General features: G+C 45.6%; 1 protein-coding gene across 4 annotated transcripts in view; it reads right to left on the bottom strand.

The window, feature by feature from the left end:
* Window positions 1-15,444, bottom strand: part of LYPD6 (LY6/PLAUR domain containing 6) — a 34,617-nt gene extending 19,173 nt beyond the window's left edge. The window contains exons 1-2 of one of the 4 annotated variants that reach the window (XM_032693074.1): window positions 14,913-15,444; window positions 14,390-14,571 (exon numbers count right to left, since the gene is read on the bottom strand). The gene's annotated coding sequence lies outside the window, so the exon portion shown is untranslated. Of the gene's footprint in view, window positions 1-10,225; window positions 10,572-14,389; window positions 14,882-14,912 lie in introns of those variants that run through there. The other 3 variants (XM_032693073.1, XM_032693072.1, XM_032693075.1) reach the window with 3 other exon arrangements.
* Between the last annotated feature and the right edge of the window lie 2,428 nt (window positions 15,445-17,872).

Here is a 17,872-nt window from a genome sequence, read left to right as displayed (position 1 = left end):
TGAAAAAACAAACAAACAAAAACCCAAAACAAAAACCCCCAAGCAAAAAAAAAACCAATTAAAAAAAAAAAGAAAAAGGGTAAAACAAAAAGCCAAACAAAAAAAACCACCAAAAATAAAATTAAATCACTCTAGAATAAAATATGACAGACGTTTACTCCCTAAAGCCAACAGACTAACTAGAAAATGGGTTGGAAATTCAAAAATCTTACTGGTCCAAAGGATATATGAGAACAAGTCTGATAAAAGGAATTCTAAATTGCTTTCCATGCCACTATTTTAATTAATTTATCTTTTATATGTCATCAAGACATTATGAAAAAATAAAGCAAGGTTCTTTTGTTCTCATGGAATAAGGTTATTTTACCATATGGAACGATTGACTTTCCAAGAAAATTATAGATTAAACATAAATTACTTGAGAGCATCTGTGACCATCCCCTCCATGCTCACCAACAGACACATTTTGGCACTGAAACACTGATTTAATTCCATAATGTCCAATTATGCCACAAGTCATTGGCTGTACAACCATCTACTTGCTTAAATCCAGGTTGGGTTCCAACTCAAGAAAAATGGCATTTCTGTTCTCTTTGCAAGTAAAACACACACTGGCTGGAAATATCTCAAGTTAACAATGCAAGAAAGACATTTAAAAAAGGAATTACAGCCCTGGGGAGGTTTCTGTGAGCTCTGGGCACTGATCACTCCCACCCAGCTCATGAGGGAGGGCAACTCTGGAGATATCTTGGAATAAAGGCACAGTGTTGGCACATTCCAGGGTGTCATTGCTGGCTGCAATTATTGCCTATTATAATATTATAATTTATTATTAGATATAATCATGTATTATTATAATTATTCTCTATTATAATAGTATAATTCATTTTGAATCATAGAATGGGTTGGGTTCCACCACAGGCAGAGACACCTTCCACTCTCCCAGGCTGCTCAGAGTTCAATCCAACCTGGCCTTGGACACTTCCAGGGATCCAGGGGCAGCCACAGCTTCTCTGGGCAACCTGTGCCAGGGCCTCACCACCCTCCCAGCCAGGAATTCCTTCCCAATATCTAGTTTAACTCTACTCTTTCTCAGTTTAAAGCCAGAACTTGTGGATTCTTCATCCCTGGAAGTGTCCAAGGCCAGGCTGGACAGGGCTTGGAGCAACCTGGGCTGGTGGAAGGTGCCCCTGCTCATGGCAGGGGGTGAATGAGTTGAGCTTTAAGGTTCCTTCCAACCCAAACCATTCTGATTCTCTGACAATTCCATGAATCCCTGGTAGAAGTTCAGGCTGGAAAACGTGCAGTTATCTCCGTGATTACACCCTGAATGTTCCTCTCAGCAGAAGTCAGCAGGGTTTGCTTATATATTTAAGTGTCAAGCCTTACTGACTCCAAAAGCATGTGAAAACCAGAAATTCCCAGGAGAAGACACTTCATCTGCTCTGTTTTCCTCTGGAATTCTGAGGCTCAGTGCTATGGCATTTAAGTGAGCAGAAACCCTTCCATTGACCTCAAACACCACTTCCATAGGGGTGTTGTGGGAGTGAGCGGTGAAATCACACAGAATTCCAGAATATCCTGAGCTGGAAGGGACCCACAAGGATCAGCCAGTCCAACCCTGCACAGGACAGACCCAAGTGTCCCACCCTGTGCCCCAGAGGATCAGCCAAACCCTCCTGGAGCTCTGGCAGCCTTGGGGCTGTGCCCACTGCCCTGGGGAGCCTGGTCAGTGCCCAACCACCCTCTGGGAGAAGAACCTTTTCCTGAGATCCAACCTGACCCTGCCCTGGCACAGCTCCAGCCCTTCCCTGGGTGCTGTCCCTGGTCCCCCAGAGCAGAGCTCAGTCCCTGCCCCTCCTGAGGAAGCTGTAGATGAGTATCCTCCTGCAAGGGCTGAGCAAAGACCAGCCCCTGCCCAGAGCTGTGGGTGCCACCCAAACCTGGCACCTCCTACCACCAGTGCAGCTTTACACATCAGCTCACAGGTGCAGCCACAGCTCCAAACACCACAATTCCTAAATCACAGGAAAATTCATTTCCTCACCCCCCAACTCACCCCAGCACCACCCTGGCACCTCACACCCCCAGGAAACCACCCCTCTCTGACACAGCAGCATAAAAAAAAACCTCCCAAAACAAGAAGTGCTTTTAAAAATGTACCTTTCTGTGGAGCACAGGTAACCCAAGAGGTCCAGGCCTGCTGAGATGAGCGGGATAAGGAGAGCAGTAACCAAGCCTCCCAAACCAGGGAACAGGATCTCCCTGAGCTCCTCATAAAGTTATACAGCAGCGTGAGAAGCAGCAGGAATTAATTAGAAAGCAGGTCCCCACCTCTGATCAGGTGTCTGCTCTTTCTGCTACAGCTTTGTTTACAAGGAGGACGGGCACCACACCTGACTCCTCCAGAGCCAGCTGACAAAAAGTGTTATTTGAGGTAAAAATTATAGAGAAATGAGGAGAAAAAATAACAAATAGAAGTCTGTACAGTTTGGTCTTATATTTTCAACCTGTGCAATAGAATTAACAGGAAAGCAGGAAAGGTCTCATCCCAAACAAGTGATTTCTTTCTTCCAGACTCAGTCACTATAAACCCCAAAACTTTACCCAGTAGTCACAAAAACTGTTTGCCTAAGAAAACCAAATAATCAGTGGTTTAAGTCTTTGCTTCCTGCTCTTTCAGTAAAGAGTAATTAAAAAACCAAAGTAAAAAAATTATAATAAAATAAAATAATAAAATAAAACTTTACGCCAAAAGCAAAGCAGCTGAAACTCTTGCAAGCTAAACAGGCTGGGAGAGCTGGGGGAGATTCACCTGGAGAAGGATCCAGGGAGACCTCAGAGCCCTTTCCAGGGCCTAAAGGGGCTCCAGGAGAGCTGGAGAGGTACCTGGGACAAGGGATGGAGGGACAGGACACAGGGAATGGCTTCCCACTGCCAGAGGGCAGGGAGAGATGGGATATTGGGAAGGAATTGCTGCCTGGGAGGGTGTTGAGGCCCTGGTAGAGGTTGGGCAGAGAAGCTGTGGCTGCCCCTGGATCCCTGGAAGTGTCCAAGGCCAGGTTGGAGCAAGCTGGGCTGGTGGAAGGTGTCCCTGCCCATGACAGGGGGTGGAATGAGATGGGATTTAAAGTCCCTCCCAGCCCAAACCATTCCATGGTCTGTGATAAACCACCATATGTTCTCACCTGCCAGCACAGATTTAGGATTTTTTGAGTGTGACTGGAAACACATTCAACCCTCTTGACCCCAATTCTGCCCTAAATCAGCAGATCCCAGCCAAAGTGAAGGGACATCAGGGATTTTTCAGTCCCAACAGCCACAGAGGAGACAGGGCAGGTCCCCATCCCCACAGAACACCCCATAACTTCCCCCCCTGGGCTTGCTCATCATCTGGTATCCAGAGAACAGCTCAGAAAAATTCATCTTTCTTCTTGAAGCGGAAGAGAAGAAATCAAAAATGTGCTGTACAACCTTTTCTTGTCATGACAGACTTGCCCAGATACCTCACAGTTTGATTTATTATCAGGGGGGCTGGTTCCTGGAGCTCCAAACCCTACTGCTGTGCCAGAGATATGATGTCATGTAACTGCATTTCTGACTCCCTGCCAGCTGGAGCAGTGATATTAAAAGAAGCCAAAATGAGCTTCCTGTGCTAAACTGGGAACAAAAGAGCATTTTTTCATCACTACCCTGAGGGTTAATAGGAATCTGTATGCCCAACTCTAGGCATAGTTACCATCTTATCACACTCTCAGCTCCTCCAGGCACTGAACAAAATACACTATGGGCTCTTATGTGATGGGTTTATATTTAAATCAGGGACAGACACACAGACACTTCAGAACAACAGCAGGATCAAGCCCCTGGGTCAGATCTGCCCACCACAGACATTCCCAACAAGGAATGTCCTCATTTCCCAAATGTGGAGCACATGGAAGAGATGGAAGATGAAACTTCAAACAACAGTTGGAGACAGAGGAGTTACTGTTTGTTTGGAATTACAAGAAATCATTTGGATCTTGGTTTAACACCACTGCCAACCAGTCCTGAGAGCTGGAGACACCAAGGAGGTTTAACCAAATCAAATTAAGAGTACAATTATGGGTCAGATTAAGAGAGAACCTGACATTTAGATATTACAACTCACAGCAAGGCTTGGTTTTAACAACACTTCACCTGCACTAGTGCACCCTGTTATCAGAGGATGGTTTGGGTTGGAGGGGACTTCTAAAGCCCATCTCATTCCACTGCCTGACATGGGCAGGGACACCTTCCACCAGCCCAGGTTGCTCCAAGCCCCATCCAACCTGGCCTTGGGCACTTCCAGGGATCCAGGGGCAGCCACAGCTTCTCTGGGCAACCTGGGCCAGGGCCTCACCACCCTCCCAGCCAGGATTCCTTCCCAATATCCCATCTCTCCCTGCCCTCTGGCAGTGGGAAGCCATTCCCTGTGTCCTGTCCCTCCATCCCTTGTCCCCAGTAACTCTCCAGCTCTCCTGGAGCCCTTTGGGCCCTGGAAGGGGCTCTGAGGTCTCCCTGGAGCCTTCTCTTCTCCAGGTGAACCCCCCCAGCTCTCCCAGCCTGGCTCCAGAGCAGAGGGGCTCCAGCCCTTGGAGCATCTCCGTGGCCTCCTCTGGACTCTCTCCAGCAGCTCCATGTCCTCCTGATGTTTCTCCCCAGAGCTGGAGGCAGCTCTGCAGGGGGGTCTCACCTGAGCAGGGCACAGTCACCACCCAACTGATGACCCAAGTTACCACCCCACTCTCCCCAAGCACTGGCCAGGGAAGATACCCCCCATGAAGGGCTGGGCTCAGGTTTTTCACATACAGCCTGAGCTGGGCTCTCCACCACCAGCAAACCATGGACAAAGACCTGGTGATGGTGGTGCTTTCTTTAAGCAGCCTCAGTGCCTCGTTTCACGTGTCAGAGGACCAAAAAAATCCAGATGACACAGGAAGTTCTGTGTTATAAAGTCAAGTGTCACATTCTGCAAGGTGTGTCCATGGAACAGGACACTTTTAGTGCTTCAGAGGGACCTGGCTGCTTCTCCAGCCACCCAGACCATCAGGGATGGACCACAAGTGTTCCATGAGTCCAACAGGATGGACTTACACCCCCGGAGATGAGACAACCAAGGACTGACAAAGTATTTACACCTCTTGGAGCTACAAGGAGATTTATTGCCCCACTGGAGACCACAGAGAGAGCTTCACTCCTGAAGGATAAACCCATCTGAGTGGAACTCTTGTGACACACAGTGCCCTGAAAAATGCCAAGTTAACTGACCCAGAGCTGCAGATATTTGGGACTTCAAAACAACAAGCTGATATTAGAGTCTTACTTGAAACACTTGGGAATAATGGGAAAAATCCAACAGTGCTCAGACAGATCCAGCACTGCTGCTCCAGACCTGTCAGATGCTGCTGACAGCTGCTGGAAGCACATGGAATCTTTTCAAGGCAGATCACCTCGAAAATAATCCTCCCTCAAGAAAGCTGATGATACCCAACAAGCATAAAGCTTTTCCACATGTACGTGGGAAGAAGAGGACTGTGAGGAAAAAAATTGCTTGGAAAAGCAGTTATACAGAATGAATGACGGAGTGGTTGGGGTTGGAAGGGACCTTAAAGATCATTTAGTTCCAAGCTCCCCTCCATGGATGTTGATCAGAGAGAAAAAGTGAGAGAAGACAAATAGCACTGAACACACTGATCAGGTATTTTAGACCAAAACTCAAGCCAATGGCTTGGAAGTGCTCTCCATTCCTGAAAATGCTGGATGCAAGGTAGCAGGCAGGAATGGGACCAGCCTCAGGAATGAGACCTCCACTGCCAAAGTCTCATTGGCCCCACAAATGCCAGAGGGAATTCAGATGTCCAGTGCACACATCATTTTTCTATCACCTGGATCTGTCTGAGAGCTTGTGAAATAAAAGAGTCTTTCCTGCCTTTCACTGAAAGTTCCTATATTCTTAAAAAATTCTGCAGATAATGTGAGTTCTAAACACATCACCAGACCTTGCCCTGTTGGGTAACAAGAGCTCAGTTCCTCTCCTTGATTTGGGGCCAACAGTTTGTGGGGAAGATGTGCTGGTGTCCATGGAATTCTGTGTGGCTCCCAACATATTTATTCCAAGACATTTTCCCTTCACAAAGAAACACTGAAGTGTTGCTGCAAGACTTAAAAAACCCCTTCCCACAGAGATTTTCTGTGCTACATCTTCCCATACCATGTCCCATGAATGGATATTGGATACAAACCTGTTAAATACACGACAAGTCTTGAACTGAGTCAGAATTATCACAGCAACAAGTGTCTCCACAACAAAGCTGTGGTTATAATGTTGGTCCTGCTTTTGGAACCTCAATCTGATTTTCATTCTGTGCAATCAGACAGTTCCACCATGGTTATTTTGACTGCCAAGCCAGGAAAAAGAAAACCCCCTCACAGCACAGGAATTAAAACGTGACAGACATCCAGGGCTGCACACCTTGCACAGGACCAATTTGGTGCACGGTCCAAAGCACCCAACCTGTACTAATCACCTTGAGCTCATTAATGTACAAAGCTCTGGCCCAACTCTAGGGGCTGGCAGATGATCAAGCTCTTAGTGGATGTGATTCAAACTAATCCACTAAAAGGCATTTAAGAGCCAGCGAGGAAATCAGTACTTTTCAATTATTAGAAGTGCTGAAAAGTTTTACCGGTATCAGACCTTCAAGGTGAGGGGAGAAACCTCAATTCCCACCACTACTGGGTCGCTCAATGGTTCCTCCAGACCCATCAGTGACATTTCAACAGGTTGGACATGAAGGCAGAGGCTGGGAAATTAGGGAACACGCACTGGGAACATCCTCCAACTGCCTCAGTTAAGGGAACACTGCAACTTGCATTAGCACCTTGTTAGACACCAAAAATCCCAACCCAAAAAGACCACCAAACCAAAAAATACCCTCACCAAACTTGACAGAGAAAGAAAGGAAAACCTTTCAGGTGCCCAAATAATGGGGAAAAAATTGAATTACAAACCAGGATAAGACACAAAGTTGTAAGAAAGCAGCTTCCTCAGAACTGGGGCTCATGGTCTGCGTTGTGGGGAATTTGTTGGTAAAACTGAGTCAAACTCATGGATTTTTTGTTTTACCAGTTCCCCAGAACCAGGGGCTGGTTGTCTGAACACCAAACTCTATTCCCAGATGAGACATTTTAGTGTATATAAAATTCTACCTTTGCTAAGCAGGTAAACCCAAATTCATTTAACAAATGGTTCAACTCTTGGTTGCCTCAACTGAAATGTGCTCAGTAAAACAGTTCCTCATGAGAACGACACAAAAAAGCACGAGAAAGCCTTTTTCCTTTTTACCACTTGAATACCAGATCTAAAATCCAGTTAATACCAAAGCAGAAGCTGTTTAAAATGCCTTTTATGGGGGAAAAAGTAAGAAAATAATTGCATTTATTTTTAGAACCCCACAAAACTGCTTTGTACTCTGTGTTGAAGCAGTGTAGGCTTGGTACCTACAAGCTAAACTCTTGTTGAAAACCACTTAACAGCAAGGAAACTCTCATTCTTACAATGATGCTGATAAAACAGCCTTAAAATCTTTTCAATCCTTGAAGACCAACTGACAAATATATAGATCTATATCTTTATGTACGTATTTTATACACTTTAAAATAGATATTTTATATATATTTATATAGGGTTTTTTATATATATATATGGATGCACACGATCATCATTCAGCAGAGACAGGAGGTAAAACGAGGACAACAAGGACACTTAATCTTTTCCTGGGAATCAATAACATTTTCACTCCCCTCAAACCCCTTCTTGTTGACTCCCTTGGACGCTCGAAACCACCACAGTTGTCGCCCACCAAATAAGTATTTTGGAATCCCTGGAAAACTACCCAAAGCCACCACCTCTATCCCAAGGACACAGGTTGAAGTTGGCTCCAAAGGGCATCTCCCAGCCCTTCACTCACCCGTTCCTCCAACGCCGCTCGACGCCGTGGCCGGAGACGCCGCTCCAGCCCCTCGGATCTCGCTGGCAAGGAGCCTCTCTGAGGGCTGGAAGCTCCTTAAGAGCATGAACACATCTCAAGAGATGTATTAACTCCTAATATCTGCAGACTGGCATCTGCTTCCTCAGCAGTTTAGCCCCAAATGTTTGTCTGGGAAGAAAAACCGGGCGGGATTTCTATGAAATCCAGCCCTGCGCTGGTTTAGCTTCAGAATCCTGTCCTGCTAACACAAGAATCCCAGGAAAACAAACTGCCTTGGCTAAATATTCATGGTCTGATTTGTTAACATCCGCAGAAAAGTCTAACTGTTAATGACATCCACGGAAACAAAGAGCTCCATAGAGGTAATAAATGTAAAATATACAAAAAAACAACTTAAACTCCATTAAATATTTAAACATACACAATAAAAGAATAAGCCAAATTGGTCATGGAAATACATTCATGCTCATGTTAAAACTGTGTTTATTTGCCTTGTTCACGACAATTCAAAGGGTCTGTTTTGTTTCATGTGTTTAGACCTACATCAGATTCACGTGATGACACTCAAATAGCACAAGATGGGTATCTATACAAAAATACAAATCAGGTCTAAACCAACTGCAAGTGGACATCACAACTATGAAAACAGTCAATTTGGGATGAGATTAAACTGCTGCTCTTTGGGGCTGTGGTCAGTGAAAGCCCACGAGACCGTCTGACTCGAGCAACAGAGCGATAACTTAAGATGCTAAAATTTTTATCAAGGGCTTCCATTCTTCTGCAGACAAGAGCTATTGTTTGCCCTCACATCAGTGCTGTTTGGGGGAACTGGTTATCTTACACATCTGCCCAAATTAGTTTTGATTCAGTTATTCAGAAATCACATCTGAGAAGGAACCCACTTCGCTCGTTCCAAAATCACGCACGCAACGAATTAAAATCTGCAGGAGGAAGATGGAGCTGGCAAAGAGAAATCCAGAGGTTTCAGTGAAAAATATTCTGGATTGATTGTCCTTCTCCTTCCTAACAACCTTATTTTCAAGTGACTTTATGGCATGTCTTTACCTCATCTTCCAGGGTACACTTTATTTACTTTAATAATCCATCCTACAGCTGATTAAACTCCAGAAATGAGCAGGTCAGGCCTCTCCCTCCATCAGCCAGACCAAAAAAATTCCTGATTTCCATAATAGGAGCATGAATCTCATGCCACAGAAGGACAATGAGCTGCAATCACCCCGGTCCAAGTACTGGAAAACAGCACGGACTCACACTGAGACATTATTCCATCTGAAAATCTCTTTATGGATAAAGGAACAGTAACAGTGAAAGGGAACAGGGACTGGAGTTAGTGATTTCCAAGTATTTAGGGAGGAGAATATAATTAATTAATAAAAAGTAAATAAACACTAAGAGAGCAACAGTTCAGATAATTTTCTGAGAAAAAGATATTTTTGAGGATTTTTTTTAAAAATTGTCCTCAGGCACTTCACAGCCAGAGCTAATAAGCTCAAAATCAGACAAGATTCTAATTCAGCCTTCAGCATTTCTGGATATAAAACACCAGGAAAACACCCTGTTTGCCCTAATTCCAGCTTCCCAAAGTCATTTTACTCACTGCACCATAACTAATTCCTGAATCCGAATAATTCGGTCTGATAATCAATTTACACACTTTTCTTTCTGGCAGCACGTGGAAACACCCTCCTCAGCCCAAACCCCGGGAATTTTGCAACCTGCCCGGTGCTGAAATGCTTCCATGCCCGTTTTGCCAGGCAAATACCTTCTGTATCCACAGGGATCATCCCACTGGGAGCCAGTCACCTGCCTGCGAGTCATAATTGGTCTGCACCCCAGCTAAGGAGATGAAAGCAGAGACACACAAAAGCAGAGGGGTTGACTGATATGAAGTAATTGCAGGCACAGTTTGATGACAGTAATTTATGTAATTCTACGAAAGGCACTCGTGGAGGAAGACAATTAAAAGGCGGATGAACCGCTCAGAATTTAAATAGAATGTACAAATTTTATATACTTACAAACAGTTCGTGTAAATGAGGCACATAAAAGGATAAAAGATGTAATAAATTTTAATTATAATCGAATTAATTCCTCCCATTAATTCCTGTCATTTTTAGCACATATAGGATATTTAGCTATTTATATTAATTTTTAAATATATTCACATTTATATAAAACCAGGGAAAGCTTACTCAGAAACACACCCCGATGGAGGAGCAGACGGGATATTCTATGTCCTCACCCAAAGCGCTTCCCAATCCTTAACTTTGAGGCTCCCAGGGAGAATTTTCCGAGTATTCCAGCAAAGCCAAGTCCCGGCACGAGGCGCAGCTCCCGCCGTGCATCTGCGGCATCCCTCGGGAGAGAGCCCCAGTCTTAATGCCTTGGCACTGCTGCCACCCAATAAATGGGAATATTGTGGATTCAGAGGGAACCATGCACCGCCGGGGAAGGGTCTGAGCCGGGATCACGTAGGCACAAAGCTGGGCAAGGCACAAATTGTGACACCATTTATAAGGGATTTTTCCCTTTTTTAACCCGTGCCAAGTGATAACCAGGATAAGACACAAGTTTTTAAGGAAGCAGCTTCCTCAGAGCTGGGTCTCCTCGGAGCCAGGCACGTTGTGGGGACTTTGTTGTTAAAACTGGGTCAAACTCATGGATTTTTTGTTTTACCAGTTCCCCAGAACCAGGGGCTGGTTGTCTGAACACCAAACTCTATTCCCAGATGAGACATTTTAGTGTATATAAAATTCTACCTTTGCTAAGCAGGTAAATCCAAATTCATTTAACAAATGGTTCAACTCCTGGTTGCCTCAACTGAAATGTGCTCAGTAAAGCAGTTCCTCATGAAAATGACACTCCTGAAAATAAAAAACAATGACAAAGCCTTTTTCCTTTTTGCCACCTGAATATCAGATCTAAAATTGACTTATACCAAAGTATAAAATGTTTAAAATGTTTTTTATCTGGGAAAAAAAAAAGCAAGGAAATTATTGCATTTATTTTAGAACCCCACAGAATCATGGGTTTATTTAGCATGCAAAATTCAATATTTGAGAAGTTAACAACGATATATTTCCTGTGATGGAGGAGTGCTGCCTGCAGATCTCCATCCCTACCGTGGAAACCATCAGAATTTCCACAGTAAATTTAGGAAAACTCTGCCAAAGGCAACAAAGTCCTGCGGACACACAGCAGGCCAAACACTGGGACCGACGGAAAACGATGATTATTTCTGGGAACATATGGTGACTGAGGGATAAGAACCACGCTCCTCTCTCAGTAGGTCACACCACACAACAAAGAACACACCAGGGGGAGAATGGGCATCTAAGGTCTACCCCAGATATTGTAACACTTGGCAACACGGAAAACCACGAGGAATTATCCACTTTATAACAGAAAAAGGGATTTCGGATGAGTCTTGTCGTTTGAACTGACCCGTCCTCCAAAAAAAATCATGGAATCCAAAATAATTAAAAAAATAAATCACATAAACAGGAGATACATTTGTACTTTTGTCCTTCCTCACCAATTACATCACTGTCTAATATAAAAACCTATCCAGAGTGCCAAAGAATCAGCAGAAATTCCACTTTCCCACCGACTTTGTGCCCTTGTCACTCAGTAAATCTCTTCTTGCCCCATCAGCAACCAGGACACGCCACCTTTTACCCAGGGACCACATCAGTCGCCCCAGGATTAAAATAACAGTTTGGTTTTCGAGGCAAATGAGTCCATTTTAACTAAATAGGTCTCACTGAGCCCTATGGGACCAAACTATCGGGCTCACCAAAATACTCCACCCTCCCCTGCAGAGTTTGCTTGGCCCAAGCTCGGCCGTTGTACCACTTGACCCCATTGACTCGCTCTGCCCGTTCCATCACATCAGTTTGACAGACACAAGGTGCAACCTGGGGGCCAGGAAAAGGAGGGGGGGTTATAACTTACTGCCCTCAGGTCCAAAGGTGGCTGAACGACACCTCGAAGGACATAGAGCGATTATTTTAAACTCTTTTGTTGCCGATCGATCCGGTTCCTAACTGGGTAAATCATGAGATTCAGGCTTGGGTTCCCACCCCTGCTCATGAGCAGAACTGAAAGAAAATAATTTATTCTATTTCCAAACTCCATTGTAACTTAAACTTTGCCTTTTACACCAGAGAATCGGAGGAAATCAGACTCAAGATCAGACATGCGGATGCCAAATAATTAAACTGGCGGATCACTGATGCATAAATAAAGTTTTAGATTTACAGCGAACAAATCTTCTACTGTAACACGGCCAGGATGGCTTTTCACATGTTTTTATGTCAGCACTGGCCTAAAAAAACTCCAGTGGAAACTGGAAGGGTCGGATTCCCTCCCTGCTGGCACCTCCCGGGGCTGTCTGGAGGCAGCAGGGTTAGACCCAAGGGCGAGCCCCATTAAAAGCCTGTCCTGGGTGTTTGCATAACTAATCAGTGGAGTGTTGGGAATCATTTTAGCTGAGCAGTGCTAATGAGCTAAATCACTGTGCCCCTTTTGGTGATCACCCACCCAGGAGCGTTTCACCCATGGTTTATTTTCACCTCGTTCCATGGGGCCCGAGCCGAGAAACCTCGTCCTGACACCTCCTCGCTCCCGGTGTTGGACACTGAAAGCTCATCCCTAACCACAACCAGAGCAGGAATATCTAAGTTTCCATTCCACCTGGCCTTCCTTGAGCACTCATTACACAAAGGATGGCAGTGTTTCCACACCAGGGAACCAAACTCACACATCTGACATCCAAAGGCCGTGGAGCGGGATCGGGACACGGAACCAGCCCGACCTCCTGCCCCCCCCAGCCTCGAGCTCTGACCCATCCAGATACTCCTATACCCATCCAGATATTCCTATCTGGTTCCACGGCAATAAAAGCAGGAAAAAATTCACCAGAGGTTGTTCTGAAGGTGGGGATTTCCACCCCGTCCACGCTGGGATCTGCCTTAGTTACAATAATTTCTGCACAACAAAATTTCTGATGCAACATAATAATTTTTTTAAATAGAAAATACATATATTTTGCCAGTTCTGCCCACTGGAACTTCACAATCCGTGACAAACATCAGGCCTGTGTCTGGCTTGGCCTGACAGTGAATCTTCAAGTGATTAAAAAAAAATTAATCACAGCCTTTCTGTGCAGTCTGGGCTCCTGATGCTGGAAAAATCAACCAACACACACTTGACAACGTACTGTATTACACACAAGGGATATTCCTGCAGGCAGTCCCACAATTTGGGCAGGTTTCCATATCTATTGCCACATAAAAATTTGCAAAATATAACAGAAATCACGTGGGTTTATGAAAAATTGTACAGCTTACTGTACTGGCAAGTGATGTAACTGAGTGTTTAGCTACAGAATGTAATTATAATTAAGAAATGGTTAATATTCCCTCCAAAAAAAAAAGTATATTTTAGCCAGAAAGAGCGCAGACACCAGCTACAATTGGAAATACAACTGTTTATCCATGAAATTAATTTAATTTTTAATTTAATTCAATGCAAGGCTAGGCTGGATGGGGCTTTGAGCAACGTGATCTGGTGGAAGGTTTCCCTGCCCATGGCAGGGAGATGGAATGAAATGAGCTTTAAGGTCCCTTCCAACCCAAACCATTCCGTGATTTTTTTACAGAGTGATGTTTTTTAATTAAGAGGGAAGCTCGGGAAGCCCTTTTGCAGCAGTGACATTTCTCTTTTACAGATTCACAACACGTACGATTATTCCGTTTGCTTTGACTCGGGAAACGATTTGTGAAGAACTACATTTCCCCGAGCGGGCTCTCAAAAATAAAAATAAAATAAAAATGAGAATCACACCCAGAGTCTGCTGCCAAACGCTGGGGAGCGGGGCAGGACCAGCCCCGGGAGCGCCTCCAGCACCCGGAGAACCCGCTCCTGTGTTTGGGATCCCCCAAACCAGTGACTCTGGGGGGACAAGAGGCACATTTGGAGGGGAAGGAGGGCTCCAACTCCCGGGGGGCTTGGCTGGAACCCCCTGAAAGCCCCCAAACCCGCTCGCAAAGGCGGGGCCGGTTCTGCTCCGAGAACGGAGCGGTGGTCCATAAATCCAGCTGGAATCACCCGTCCGAGGGCTGGACGAGCTGAAAAAGGGCATTTTCCCTTTAACCCGACACAGACACGGTTTGTTTTCCTAAGCACGTGTCAAGCCGAGTGACTTTCCCAGTAAAAAAAGTGGCTTTTTTCCGCCGTAACAATAGAGGAGACAATAGAGAAACAATAGAGGACAATAGAGAAGCAATGGAGAAAACAAGAGAGAAAAACAGAGAAAACAATAAAGAAAAGGGTTAGAGAGAAGGGTTATGTACCTTTGCAGCACGTATTTTCCAGCCGGTCGTTCAGGGGATTTCCATCGCGCCCTCGGCGGCCGGGGGACCCCGGGAGCCAGGAATGCGGGATTCGGGGATGCGGGACCCAGGGATGCGGGTGCCGGGGCTGCAGGCTGGGCTCGGCTCCCTCCCGGGGCCGGCTCATGGAGCACTCTCCTGCGCTGGGAAGGGAAGATTAGGATCTCCGGCGGGCAGGGATTGTGCTGAGCTCTAGCTTTCCTTCATGCTTCATTAAAAATTAGATGCCGCATTATTTCAAGCGTTTATATACACATCGAACAATTAGGTTGTTATCCTGCTCTCTTACACAAGCCGGCGTTGTTCCGGGGGGGGGGGGGGGGGTGAAGGGGGGAGAGGAGGAAAAAAAAAATCTATGGATAAGCACGGATTCAAAAGCACAGGGAATTAGCAGCCCAAAGGGACAGGAATCGTATCCTGAGCAGCAAAGAGCGACCCAAACACCTCAACCACGAACCATGAGCACTCCTGGCTCCGGGGTTACCTTATTCCCAGCAGCTTTCCCGCTCGGCGGGGCTGATGCCGCTCTTCCCGAGGGGTCACCGGCGAGCGAGTTCCAACTCCCTGCTCCAGCTGGGAGTGTCTTTCCAGCGATGAATCACTCCGGTTTATCCCGGCATAATGTTACAGAACGCTTTACCCAAGCAAAACTGCGCGTACGAGGCTGCAGGTTTTCATCTCCTGCCAGTTTCCAGTGGGTTTTTGTTATCGTTTAAAAGGCCGTAATTAGGTTTATCACAGCGCACAGTCACGGCTGCGTCTCGGTAGACTGAGCACAAATACCTCCGTGTATTTAGAGAACATGACATCACATTTTAGCTCACTTAAGTGGCTTTTAGATAACAAGCGATACCCCCCCCCCCCCAGCCCCTGCGACTGCCGAGATTAGATAAAATATTGAAGAAGAGCCGTTTGTTTCGCACGTCCCGAAGTTTTAACAGCGCAATTTAAATCATTTCGGGTCGTTAATTAGTCATGCAGAAAGTATTCAAAACAGTCTAAGCAACGATTCATAAAAAAAAAAAAGCATTACTATTAAATCAGCTCTGGCTGCCAGTTGGAAGCTGCTAATAAAGGCAGGAATGCTCTTGGGAGAAGCTACACAACCTGTCTCCCATTCCCACTGCTCTCCCGGCACACAAATCAGGGGCAGGGGCTCCGGCAGGTCTTTCCTGCTCCGTGCTTCTCCTGCTTCCTCTTGCAGTGTTTATGGGAACGGCATCTATAAAATAACAAGCTCGCTCAAACAGTTCTCTGACATGGCCAAAGGTGTTTTTGTCCTCTGGGTTTTGAGCACTGCCACGTGTACACTCCTGGGTATAATTTAACTTTCTAAGAGTTGCTCTGTTGATACAACCACTCTTACTGTAAAGGCTGCAAAGTCAGAATTCTTGAATTAATTGCTTGGTTTTTACCTACACAGCCTCTTGGAGACATCCATTTTTTTCTCTTAGGGTTACTAAAGTATAAATATTAATTTTAAAGATTCCTTAGGGTTTTGCCTGAAAAATACCGTGTAATTGAGCCCTAACTCAGGGTCAAGGGCAGACCTCCTTTTGCATCCCAAAAGTCACATAAAGGCTGGAGGAGCACTTGGAAAGTTACTGGGAAAGAGGGAAACGGTCTAGAAGAGCAGGCAATGAATAAAGAGGTTTGGGAAAACCTTTAAGGACTGAGGAACAAACCCTGGCATGGGCAGGACACAATCCCTGTCCTTGTCCTGCTGCAGGACCAGAGCTGGGGGTGGTGCTGGACCATGAGCTGAAAGGCAGGTCCCAGCTCTGGGTGTAAGAACTTAGTCAGGGCTGGGTGTGGAGGACAAGAACTCCGTGCTGAGCAGGCAGCACTGGGATGGAGAGAGCAGGAGCTGGGAATTCTGTGTGAGGAGGAAGCTACAGCAGCCCCAGACAGAGACAGGGAATTGCTCGGACCAGGAATCGTGGAATCACAGAATGGGCTGGAAGGGAAGGGAAATTAAGGATCTTTTTGTTCCACCCTCTGCCATGGGCAGGGACACCTTCCACCAGCCCAGGTTGCTCCAAGCCTCGTCCAACCTGGCCTTGGACACTTCCAGGGATCCAGGGGCAGCCACAGCTTCTCTGGGCAACCTGTGCTAGAGCCTCCCCACCCTCCCAGCCAGGAATTTCTTCCCAAATATCTGATCTAAATCTCTCCCCTCTTAGTTTAAGGAGGGGCATCTCCCTGGATCATGTTGGGTAGCCACAGTGATCCTCTCTGGATGGAGGTGGTAGCCAGCCTTACCCCAAAAATTAATGAGTAGAGAAAGAAATCTCCTTTTCAGGGGAGAAAACATGGTTAGAAGAGTGGAACAGACACTGAGCATTGCCAACAGAGGGTGGGCAGCCTGGGACAGAGCTCCTGGCTCTGCTCAAATCATCCATCAGACCAAAAAACCCTCACCTGACGCACAGGATTTAATTACACATACCTAATTATTTCCACATTTATCCCCATAAATACATTAATAGGAACAGAATGACCTGTCTGGTGCTTTCAGTGCTGGTGAATCATCCCAATGAATCAATGATACCAAAACAAGGAGCTTAGAGAAGAGAAAAGGAGCAGCAGGGCTGTGAGACGACATCAGGGGGATGGAAAGTTTGACAGGACAGGCAAGAAATCCCAACACAGTGTGAGGATTAGAAGGGCTGTAAGTCTTGGGAAGGCTACAAAAGCCCTGTGTTCCTGTAGGGAGATTAGGAGGTCAAAATGTCTGATTTTCAGGGGTTTAGATGAATCAATTTATTCCAACTCTCTCCATCAGTACCCAGAGCAGGGAACACCTCCCTGCCTGTGTGTGCATGCACAGAGTTATTTCAAACCCTTTGTGTGTCAAACCCATTGTTAAAACAACTCATAAAATTATGTCAGCTCTGAAACAAATTGTAAAGCGTTTTAAGAGTCCCATACAGAGTGGAGGATTAATGAAATAATTGATGTCAAGCGTAAAAAAAAGCTGTGTAATTTATTGTGAAAGGCATTTCTTTCTCCTCCTGAGGAGGATCCAGGCACCACGTGCATCCCTTTGCTGAGAGTCTGAGCCCTGACATGTGATATTGGAGGCAGGTCCTGAGCAGCAATTAAACCACAACAGCCCAGTGAGTGCTCTGCTGTCTCAGCCAAGCCAAACTGGGGAATCCCAAAACATCAAAGGCCAGCTATTAATAGCTGTTATTAATTCATTGATTTAAAATATTACATGAAAGAATTTATGTTCACAGAGGGCAACACCAGCTCTGTTGTGAGCAGACCCTTATGGTGAATGAGTGACTGGCATCTGTTCCTTCAGGGTTTTTGGGGGCCATAAATACTGGGGTTCTGCCTTTGGGCACGATATAAAAATAGATTTAGATTTTCACACATCTTCAGACACTTCCTAATTGGCCAGACATGAAACCCATTAGTATTTAACAGTATCTCCAG

The sequence above is a fragment of the Chiroxiphia lanceolata genome, chromosome 7 (genome assembly GCF_009829145.1).
Source record: "Chiroxiphia lanceolata isolate bChiLan1 chromosome 7, bChiLan1.pri, whole genome shotgun sequence".
NCBI classification, from domain to species: Eukaryota; Metazoa; Chordata; class Aves; order Passeriformes; family Pipridae; genus Chiroxiphia; species Chiroxiphia lanceolata.
The sequence above is the reverse complement of the archived record's forward strand: the minus strand, read 5'-3'. Positions and strand labels throughout refer to the sequence as shown.